The following is a 10,427-nucleotide window of genomic DNA, read 5'->3' as shown; positions in this document are numbered from 1 at the left end:
GTGGAGTTATGATCATTTTCATCATTGTGTGCACATGTGGGAAAAAACGCATTTTCAGCCGATTTAAACGTCGAAAAGGGGAATTGGTTAAACGCTTCAGTCATTACTCTGTGTGACAGTGTCAGACAGTTTAAATACAATGGTGAACTAGTATATGCTGCTAAAGTGTTGTTTGTCAAACAGTTTTAGGCCCATCTAACATGTATTTGTCGAGTTATGGTCATTTTCATCATTATGTGCACATGTGGGAAAAAACGCATTTTCAGCCGATTTAAACGTCGAAAAGGGGAATTGGTTAAACGCTTCAGTCATTACTCTGTGTGACAGTGTCAGACAGTTTAAATACAATGGTGAACTAGTATATGCTGCTAAAGTGTTGTTTGTCAAACAGTTTTAGGCCCATCTAACATGTATTTGTCGAGTTATGGTCATTTTCATCATTATGTGCACATGTGGGAAAAAACGCATTTTCAGCCGATTTAAACGTCGAAAAGGGGAATTGCTTAAACGCTTCAGTCATTACTCTGTGTGACAGTGTCAGACAGTTTAAATACAATGGTGAACTAGTATATGCTGCTAAAGCGTTGTTTGTCAAACAGTTTTCGGCCCATACAACATGTATTTGTCGAGGTATGAGCATTTTCAGAACATTGGACGGTTTGCTGTCTAGCTGAATTAGAGAAACACCGAACCATTGTCTCTTCAGAGGTGAATGATTCAGAATGCTGCAGTACAGCATAGAAATTTAATTAATATGATGAACTATTATGTGCTTCTTAAGTGTTTCTCACAGATTTCTAGGCCCATCTAACATGTATTTGTGGAGTTATGATCATTTTCATCATTGTGTGCACATGTGGGAAAAAACGCATTTTCAGCCGATTTAAACGTCGAAAAGGGGAATTGGTTAAACGCTTCAGTCATTACTCTGTGTGACAGTGTCAGACAGTTTAAATACAATGGTGAACTAGTATATGCTGCTAAAGCGTTGTTTGTCAAACAGTTTTAGGCCCATACAACATGTATTTGTTGAGGTATGAGCATTTTCAGAACTTGTGACGGTTTGCTGTGTAGCTGAATTAGAGAAACACCGAACCATTGTCTCTTCAGAGGTGAATGATTCAGAATGCTGCAGTACAGCATAGAAATTCAATTAATATGATGAACTATTATGTGCTTCTTAAGTGTTTCTCACAGATTTCTAGGCCAATCTAACATGTATTTGTGGTGTTATGATCATTTTCATCATTGTGTGCACATGTGGGAAAAAACGCATTTTCAGCCGATTTAAACGTCGAAAAGGGGAATTGGTTAAACGCTTCAGTCATTACTCTGTGTGACAGTTTCAGACAGTTTAAATACAATGGTGAACTAGTATATGCTGCTAAAGTGTTGTTTGTCAAACAGTTTTAGGCCCATCTAACATGTATTTGTCGAGTTATGGTCATTTTCATCATTATGTGCACATGTGGGAAAAAACGCATTTTCAGCCGATTTAAACGTCGAAAAGGGGAATTGGTTAAACGCTTCAGTCATTACTCTGTGTGACAGTGTCAGACAGTTTAAATACAATGGTGAACTAGTATATGCTGCTAAAGTGTTGTTTGTCAAACAGTTTTAGGCCCATCTAACATGTATTTGTCGAGTTATGGTCATTTTCATCATTATGTGCACATGTGGGAAAAAACGCATTTTCAGCCGATTTAAACGTCGAAAAGGGGAATTGCTTAAACGCTTCAGTCATTACTCTGTGTGACAGTGTCAGACAGTTTAAATACAATGGTGAACTAGTATATGCTGCTAAAGTGTTGTTTGTCAACCAGTTTTAGGCCCATCTAACATGTATTTGTCGAGTTAGGATCATTTTCATCATAGTGTGCACATGTGGGAAAAAACGCATTTCAGCCGATTTAAACGTCGAAAAGGGGAATTGGTTAAACGCTTCAGTCATTACTCTGTGTGACAGTGTCAGACAGTTTAAATACAATGGTGAACTAGTATATGCTGCTAAAGCGTTGTTTGTCAAACAGTTTTAGGCCCATACAACATGTATTTGTTAAGGTATGAGCATTTTCAGAACTTGTGACGGTTTGCTGTCTAGCTGAATTAGAGAAACACCGAACCATTGTCTCTTCAGAGGTGAATGATTCAGAATGCCGCAGTACAGCATAGAAATTTAATTAATATGATGAACTATTATGTGCTCCTTAAGTGTTTCTCACAGATATCTAGGCCCATCTAACATGTATTTGTGGAGTTATGATCATTTTCATCATTGTGTGCACATGTGGGAAAAAACGCATTTTCAGCCGATTTAAACGTCGAAAAGGGGAATTGCTTAAACGCTTCAGTCATTACTCTGTGTGACAGTGTCAGACAGTTTAAATACAATGGTGAACTAGTATATGCTGCTAAAGCGTTGTTTGTCAAACAGTTTTAGGCCCATCTAACATGTATTTGTCGAGTTATGGTCATTTTCATCATTATGTGCACATGTGGGAAAAAACGCATTTTCAGCCGATTTAAACGTCGAAAAGGGGAATTGGTTAAACGCTTCAGTCATTACTCTGTGTGACAGTGTCAGACAGTTTAAATACAATGGTGAACTAGTATATGCTGCTAAAGTGTTGTTTGTCAAACAGTTTTAGGCCCATCTAACATGTATTTGTCGAGTTATGGTCATTTTCATCATTATGTGCACATGTGGGAAAAAACGCATTTTCAGCCGATTTAAACGTCGAAAAGGGGAATTGCTTAAACGCTTCAGTCATTACTCTGTGTGACAGTGTCAGACAGTTTAAATAAAATGGTGAACTAGTATATGCTGCTAAAGCGTTGTTTGTCAAACAGTTTTAGGCCCATACAACATGTATTTGTTAAGGTATGAGCATTTTCAGAACTTGTGACGGTTTGCTGTCTAGCTGAATTAGAGAAACACCGAACCATTGTCTCTTCAGAGGTGAATGATTCAGAATGCTGCAGTACAGCATAGAAATTTAATTAATATGATGAACTATTATGTGCTCCTTAAGTGTTTCTCACAGATATCTAGGCCCATCTAACATGTATTTGTGGAGTTATGATCATTTTCATCATTGTGTGCACATGTGGGAAAAAACGCATTTTCAGCCGATTTAAACGTCGAAAAGGGGAATTGCTTAAACGCTTCAGTCATTACTCTGTGTGACAGTGTCAGACAGTTTAAATACAATGGTGAACTAGTATATGCTGCTAAAGCGTTGTTTGTCAAACAGTTTTAGGCCCATACAACATGTATTTGTTAAGGTATGAGCATTTTCAGAACTTGTGACGGTTTGCTGTCTAGCTGAATTAGAGAAACACCGAACCATTGTCTCTTCAGAGGTGAATGATTCAGAATGCTGCGGTACAGCATAGAAATTTAATTAATATGATGAACTATTATGTGCTCCTTAAGTGTTTCTCACAGATATCTAGGCCCATCTAACATGTATTTGTCGAGTTATGGTCATTTTCATCATTATGTGCACATGCATATGGGTAGTACGTAGTCCTGTTTAAACCACAGTGTATAGGTTAACATGACTGTGTGTGTATACATACTGGATGTACTGTCACGACCAGAACAGGGAGGAACCCAAACGCACGACACAGGGACACGGGAGGCAGGCAAATAATAAAGTGATGTTTATTAACCGGGACGGTGGAGCTGGCCGGAGGGACCTGGTCGGGGGGGGATGGAGCAGGGCAGGACAGGGACGATGATGACCAGGAGATGGGGTCCAGGATCCGGGTGGAGAGACGGGGAACCAGGCTGGGTGGAGAGTCCTGGTCGACCAGCGGAGACAGACAGGTGAAGGGAAGGCGAGACAACAAGACATAAACTAGGAACTTGGAACTTGGAACTGGGAACTAGGAACTAGGAAGGGAGCCAATCGCTGACGCGGCTGACGCGGCTGACGCGGCTGACGCGGCTGACGCGGCGATGCAACTCGGGGAAAGCTAGTTGCTAACCTCCCGTTAATTAGGGCCTGGAAGACCGCTGGGGCATTTGACAGCCCAAAGGGCATAACAAGGTACTCAAAGTGACCGAGCGGGGTGTTAAAGGCAGTCTTCCACTCGTCCCCTTTGCGGATGCGGACCAGGTGGTAAGCGTTGCGGAGGTCCAGCTTGGAAAAGTGGGTGGCCCCCTGGATGGGGACGAAGACTGAATCCATCAGGGGCAAGGGGTACTTGTCTTTGATCGTGATATCGTTCAGTCCCCTGAAATCGACGCAAGGACGGAGGGTCTTGTCCTTCTCCGCAACAAAGAAGAACCCTGCGCCTAGCGGAGAAAACGAGGGACGAGTAATCCTGGCAGCGAGAGAGTCGCGGATGTGAGTCTCCATGGCCTCCTGTTCAGACCGGGAGACGTTATACAGGCGACTGCAGGGGAGGGGGGCGCCTGGCAGGAGGTTGATTGCGCAGTCATAGGGGCGATGACGTGGTAAGGAGCGGCCGGAGCGTAGCCCTACCGAGGAGTCGCCCTCTCGTGGCCGGACCGGGCAGGTGGCTCAGAGGTGTCCCAGCCGACCGCAATACAGAGAGGCACCGGTCTGTAGGCGGCGTGCTCGCTCCTCTGGGTAGATCCGGGAGCGACCAAGCTGCATTGGCTCGGCATCGGAGAGAGTCGGGGGACTTGTGCGGCGCCCAAGAGTAGCGGGCGCTGGAGACTGGGGCGTGGCCGCCCAGGCGGGAGGCACGGACTGGAGGCTCGCCCCCTCCCTCTCGCGATGGCGCTCCCGTAGCCGGTTGTCCAGGCGGATTGAGGTCTCCACTAGTTGGTCCAGGTCCGTGGGCTCGTCCCGCCGTGCCAGCTCATCCCGCAACTCGTCGTTCAGGGGACGCTGGAACACGTCCTGCAGGGCTCCGTCATTCCAGCCGCTTTCCGCGGCTAGAGTCCGGAACTCGACGACGAGGGAGGCGACGCTACGGGAACCCTGGCGGAGGGAGAGGAGTCTTCTGGCGGCCTCCTTGCCGCAAACTGGGTGGTCGAAGACTCTCCTCATTTCGCGGGTAAACAGATCGTAGGAGAGACTCACGGGACCCCCCTGACTCCAAACCGCGGAACCCCAGCCGAGAGCCGCCCCTCTCAGGCAGGAGATGAGGAACGCGATGTGGGCACTATCGGAGTCGTACGACGACAGCCGCTGTTGGAAAACCACCGCGCACTGCACAAGGAAGGCGCGGCAGGTGCCGAAATCGCCGTCGTAAGGCGCTGGAGCCGGAACGTGGGGCTCAGGGGGAACGAGAGAGGCGCTGGGAGCCCTGGTGGGGGAAGGAGGGCAGGTCGGAGGAGCAGGGGAGGCCACGGGGGCCGGAGGGCCCTGCAGGCTGCTGACGGCCGCAGAGATGGTCCGGAGGTGTTCCGCGATGTCCCGGAGGACCCGGTCATGTTGCCCAAGCAACACTCCTCTGTCCCGGAGTGCGCGGCGGAGCCCTTCTGTGTCGGCTGGGTCCATGTTTTCCTGGCCAGACCGTACTGTCACGACCCGAACAGGGAGGAACCCAAACGCACGACACAGGGACACGGGAGGCAGGCAAGGGATGTTTATTAACTGGGACGGTGGAGCTGGCCGGGGGGACCTGGTCGGGAGGGGATGGAGCAGGGCAGGGCAGGGACGATGATGACCAGGAGATGGGGTCCAGGATCCGGGTGGAGAGACGGGGAACCAGGCTGGGTGGAGAGTCCTGGTCGACAAGCGGAGACAGACAGGTGAAGGGAAGGCGAGACAACAAGACATAAACTAGGAACTTGGAACTGGGAACTGGGAACTAGGAACTAGGAACTAGGAACTAGGAAGGGAGCCAATCGCGATGCAACTCGGGGAAAGCTAGTTGACGGTCTGGCAAGGAATGGCTAGGAAGCTGGGGCTAAATACAGTGCGGGTAATTGATCCCAGGTGTGTGCAATTGGGTCTGAGTAGGGAGCTGCAGATGGGGCAAGGGCGGCCTCTAGTGGCGCTGGGAGGCCGTGGGCCTAACATGTACGGGTACATTTATTCCTGTGCTAGTGTGTGTGTGTGTGTGTGTGTGTGTGTGTGTGTGTGTGCATGTACGCATGTGTGTGGGGGTGTTGGGAGGATTGGTCATGTGAATGTGTGTGGGGTGGGAGGGGAGAGATGCAAGTGTGTATGGCATTTAATCCATAGGACAAATGATTTTTTAAAAGTGACTAGTACTCATTTTTTTTAAATCTTTCTTTCAATCTTTGTTTCTTTCAATCTTATTTTCAATCTTTCTTTCAATCTTATCATAGAACAATAAACACAATGGGGTTGTGCTGATGTTAATGGATCAACCTTTCTTTCGTTCTCCTTTATTTCAATCGTTCTTTCAATCTTTCTTTCAATCTTTCAATCTTTCTTTCAATTTTTCTTTCTTTCTTTCAATCTTTCTTTCAATCTTTCTTTCATTCTTTCTTTCAGTCTTTCAATATTTCTTTCAATCTCTCTTTCAATCTATCTTTCAATCTTTCTTTCATTCTTTCTTTCAGTCGTTCAATCTTTCTTTCAATCTTTCTTTCAATCTTTCTTTTTTCAATCTTTCTTTCAATCTTTCAATCTTTCTTTCATTCTTTCTTTCAATCTTTCTTACTTTCAATCTTTCTTTCTTTCAATATTTCTTTCAATCTTTCTTTCAATCTTTCTTTCATTCTTTCTTTCATTCTTTCATTCTTTCTTTCAATCTTTCTTTCTTTCAATCTTTCTTTCAATCTTTCAATCATTCAATCTTTCTTTCATTCTTTCTTTCAATCTTTCTTACTTTTAATCTTTCTCTCTTTCAATATTTCTTTCAATATTTAAATCTTTCTTTAAATCTTTCTTTCAAACTTTCAATCTTTCTTTCAATCTTTCTTTCAATCTTTCAATCTTTCAATCGATCTTTCAATCTTTCATTCAATCTTTCAATCTCTCTTTCATTCTTTCTTTCAATCTTTCAATCTTTCTTTCAATGTTTCTTTCAATCTTTCATTCTTTCTTTCAATCTTTCAATCGTTCTTTCAATCTTTCTTTTATTCTTTCTTTCAATCTTTCATTTTTTCAATCTTTCTTTCAATCTTTCAATCTTTCTTTCAATCTTTCATTCTTTCTTTCAATCTTTCAATCGTTCTTTCTTTCAATCTTTCAATCTTTCTTTCATTCTTTCTTTCAATATTTCAATCTTTCAATCTTTCTTTCATTCTTTCTTTAAATCTTTCAATCTTTCTTTCATTCTTTCTTTCAATCTATCTTACTTTCAATCCATCTTTCTTTCAATATTTCTTCCAATCGTTCAATCTTTCTTTCATTCTTTCTTTCAATCTTTCTTTTGTTATTTCTTTCAATCTTTCTTTCAATATTTCTTTCAATCTTTCTTTCTTAAATCTTTCTTTCAATCTTTCTTTCAAACTTTCAATCATTATTTCAATCTTTCATTCTTTCCATTTTTCTTGCAATCTTTCTTTCAATTGTTTAATCTTTCAATGTTTCTTTCATTCTTTCTTTCAGTCTTTCAATCTTTTTCTCAATCTTTCTTTCATTCTTTCTTTCAATATTTCAATCTTTCAATCTTTCTTTCATTCTTTCTTTAAATCTTTCAGTCTTTCTTTCATTCTTTCTTTCAATCTATCTTTCTTTCAATATTTCTTCCAATCGTTCAATCTTTCTTTCATTCTTTCCTTCAATCTTTCTGTCGGTCAATCTTTCTTTCAGTCTTTCTTTCAATCATTCAATCTTTCAATCTTTCCTTCAATATTTCTTTCTTTCAATCTTTCTTTCAATCTTTCTTTCATTCTTTTCTTCAGTCGTTCAATCTTTCTTTCAATCTTTCTTTTTTTCAATCTTTTTTTCAATCTTTCTTTCATCCTTTCTTTCAATCTTTCGTTCAATATTTCTTTCAATCTTTCTTACTTTCAATCTTTCTTTGTTTAAATCTTTCTTTCAATCTTTCTTTCAATCTTTCGTTCAATATTTCTTTCAATCTTTCTTACTTTCAATCTGAGTCGAGCTAACTCTGAGTCGAGCTCTAGTGCTGAGGTTGCTGTGTAGTGTATCACTGCTCGTATTGTAGTATTGCAACTTGGACTACTGGATTGACTCTGTACATTTCACTGCTATTTGCTGATCTGCCAACAAGCTTGTGTTCCAGACACACCCCCTATTCAGGTAAGTCCTCTCTTATGTGGGCGTGCTCTTAGCCAGGTGCAACCCTAATCACACGAGCAGCTGTATTCTATCACCTATTTATGGTCCTGCCCTTCAAGCGTTGGCCCATTTGTAGTCGCTCTCGTGTAAAGACGCTCTGTGTAAAGACGCACGTCTACCTCTGCACGTCAACCGAAGCAAGGACACCGAACAAGGCAAACCTGCCTTCTTTCTCTCACTCCATACAAAGTGTGCTACTACCGCATCCCTACAACTTCAAGGTCACCCAGAAAGCGTCGTTATACCATACGCCGATGCAATCCGGGTAACCTCAGGTCCCTGCAGCAAACATCTTCTGCAAAGACCTCCTTCTCTGTTGGCTTGTGGAATTGTCGATCTGCAGTTAACAAGGCAGACTTCATTTCTGGTCATGCCAACCAACTCTCCTTAGAGCTCCTTGCTCTCACTGAGACATGGATTAAACCGGAAGATAGCGCAACCCCGGCTGCACTCTCCACTAACTACTCATTCTCCCACACATCCAGACCATCTGGCCGTGGTGGTGGGACTGGCCTGCTAATTTCCAACACATGGAAATTTAATCCACTGCTGCCTTTAAACAACTTTGCCTCCTTTGAATATCACGCCGTCTTGGTGACTGCTCCGGTGAAAGCCTATGTGGTCGTCATCTACCGTCCACCAGGACAACTAGGTGACTTCCTACATGAGCTTGACACCCTGCTGTCATCAATCCCTGAGCACGAGTGTCCCATGCTCGTCCTCGGAGACATGAACATTCACTTGGACAGTGCGAGCTCGGCTGACTTCCTGTCTTTGGTTCGCTCGTTCGACCTAAGACAGATCCCGACTCCACCGACTCACAAGGCTGGCAAAGAGCTTGATCTCATTCTTGCTCGGAGCTGTACCACCGACAACCTATGGGTCACTCCTCTTCATCTCTCTGACCACTTCTTCATCCACTTCAATGTCCAGCTACCAAAACAACCCCCCACCTCCCCACCCATGGTTACTATCCGCAGCAATCTCCGCAACTTGTCTCCCACCCACTTCTCCTCTGTGCTCTCCTCTTCTCTTCCACCCCATGGCACTTTCTCCTCTCTGCAGGTTAATGATGCCACTGACTCCCTCTGCTCCACCTTGAGCTCATGTCCGGATATCCTGTGTCCACTATCCACCAGACCTGCTCGTTCAACCCAGTCGCACCCTTGGCTGACTGACACCCTCCGGACAACGCGCACTGACCTCAGAGCAGCCGAGAGGAAATGGCACAAATTCAAAACAACTGAGGATCTTGCTAGCTACCAGACACTGCTGTCCTCCTTCTCTTCCGGCATCACTGCTGCCAAGAAGGCCTTCTTCAACGATAGGATCAACGGTGCCACAGACACACGTACGTTATTCACCACCTTCAAGTCTCTGCTTTACCCTCCACCACCTCCCCCAGCTACTAACCTCACTGCTGACTGCCTTGCCTCCTTTTTTACTAACAATGTGGCAGCCATCAGCAGCCAATTCACTAAACAACTTACTCACAACCTGTCTTCTCCAGCCCTAGGCTCATCGTTCCCTGGTTTCGCCCCCCTCGCTGAAAGTGAGGTATCTAAACTACTTGACTATCTGGCGAAAACGGAACTGCTGGTCTTCCCGGCCAAACAAGGTATTTATCACAACATTGATATTAAAATCGACTCTCTATCTCTTGTTCCTACCAAGGCTGCAAGGAATCTTGGTGTCATTATTGATGACCAACTGACATTCTCGGACCATGTTGCCGCCGTCTCCCGGTCCTGCCGCTTCGCACCAGCCAAAGAGGGCACATGTCACTCCGCTGCTCATCGAGCTCCACTGGTAACCTGTAGCCGCCCGCATCAAGTTCAAGTCTCTTATGCTGGCCTACAGAGTGATTGTTGGGAATGCTCCCGCCTACTTAAATGCTCTTGTAAGAGCACATGTTGCCCCCCGGATGCTGCCCTCGTCTAATGAGTGTCGCCTGGCTCTGCCGGCCATACAGCCACGGCAATCCAGGCTATTCTCATTTGTAGTTCCACGTTGGTGGAACGAGCTGCCAAAAATGACCAGAGCGGGGACCTCCCTCTCTGTCTTTAAGAAGCACCTGAAGACCCAGCTCTTCAGTGAGTACCTCCTGTCCTAATCTACAATTACTGAGCACCACCTTGCAGTATTTATTGTTACACCAATGTTGTTGTTACACTAATCTCTGTCGCAATGTAGCTGAATGTTATTCTCCCTTGTAAGTCGCTT

Source organism: Zeus faber (genome assembly GCF_960531495.2).
Source record: "Zeus faber genome assembly, chromosome: 2".
Taxonomy (NCBI): Eukaryota; Metazoa; Chordata; class Actinopteri; order Zeiformes; family Zeidae; genus Zeus; species Zeus faber.
This window is presented reverse-complemented; position numbering follows the sequence as displayed.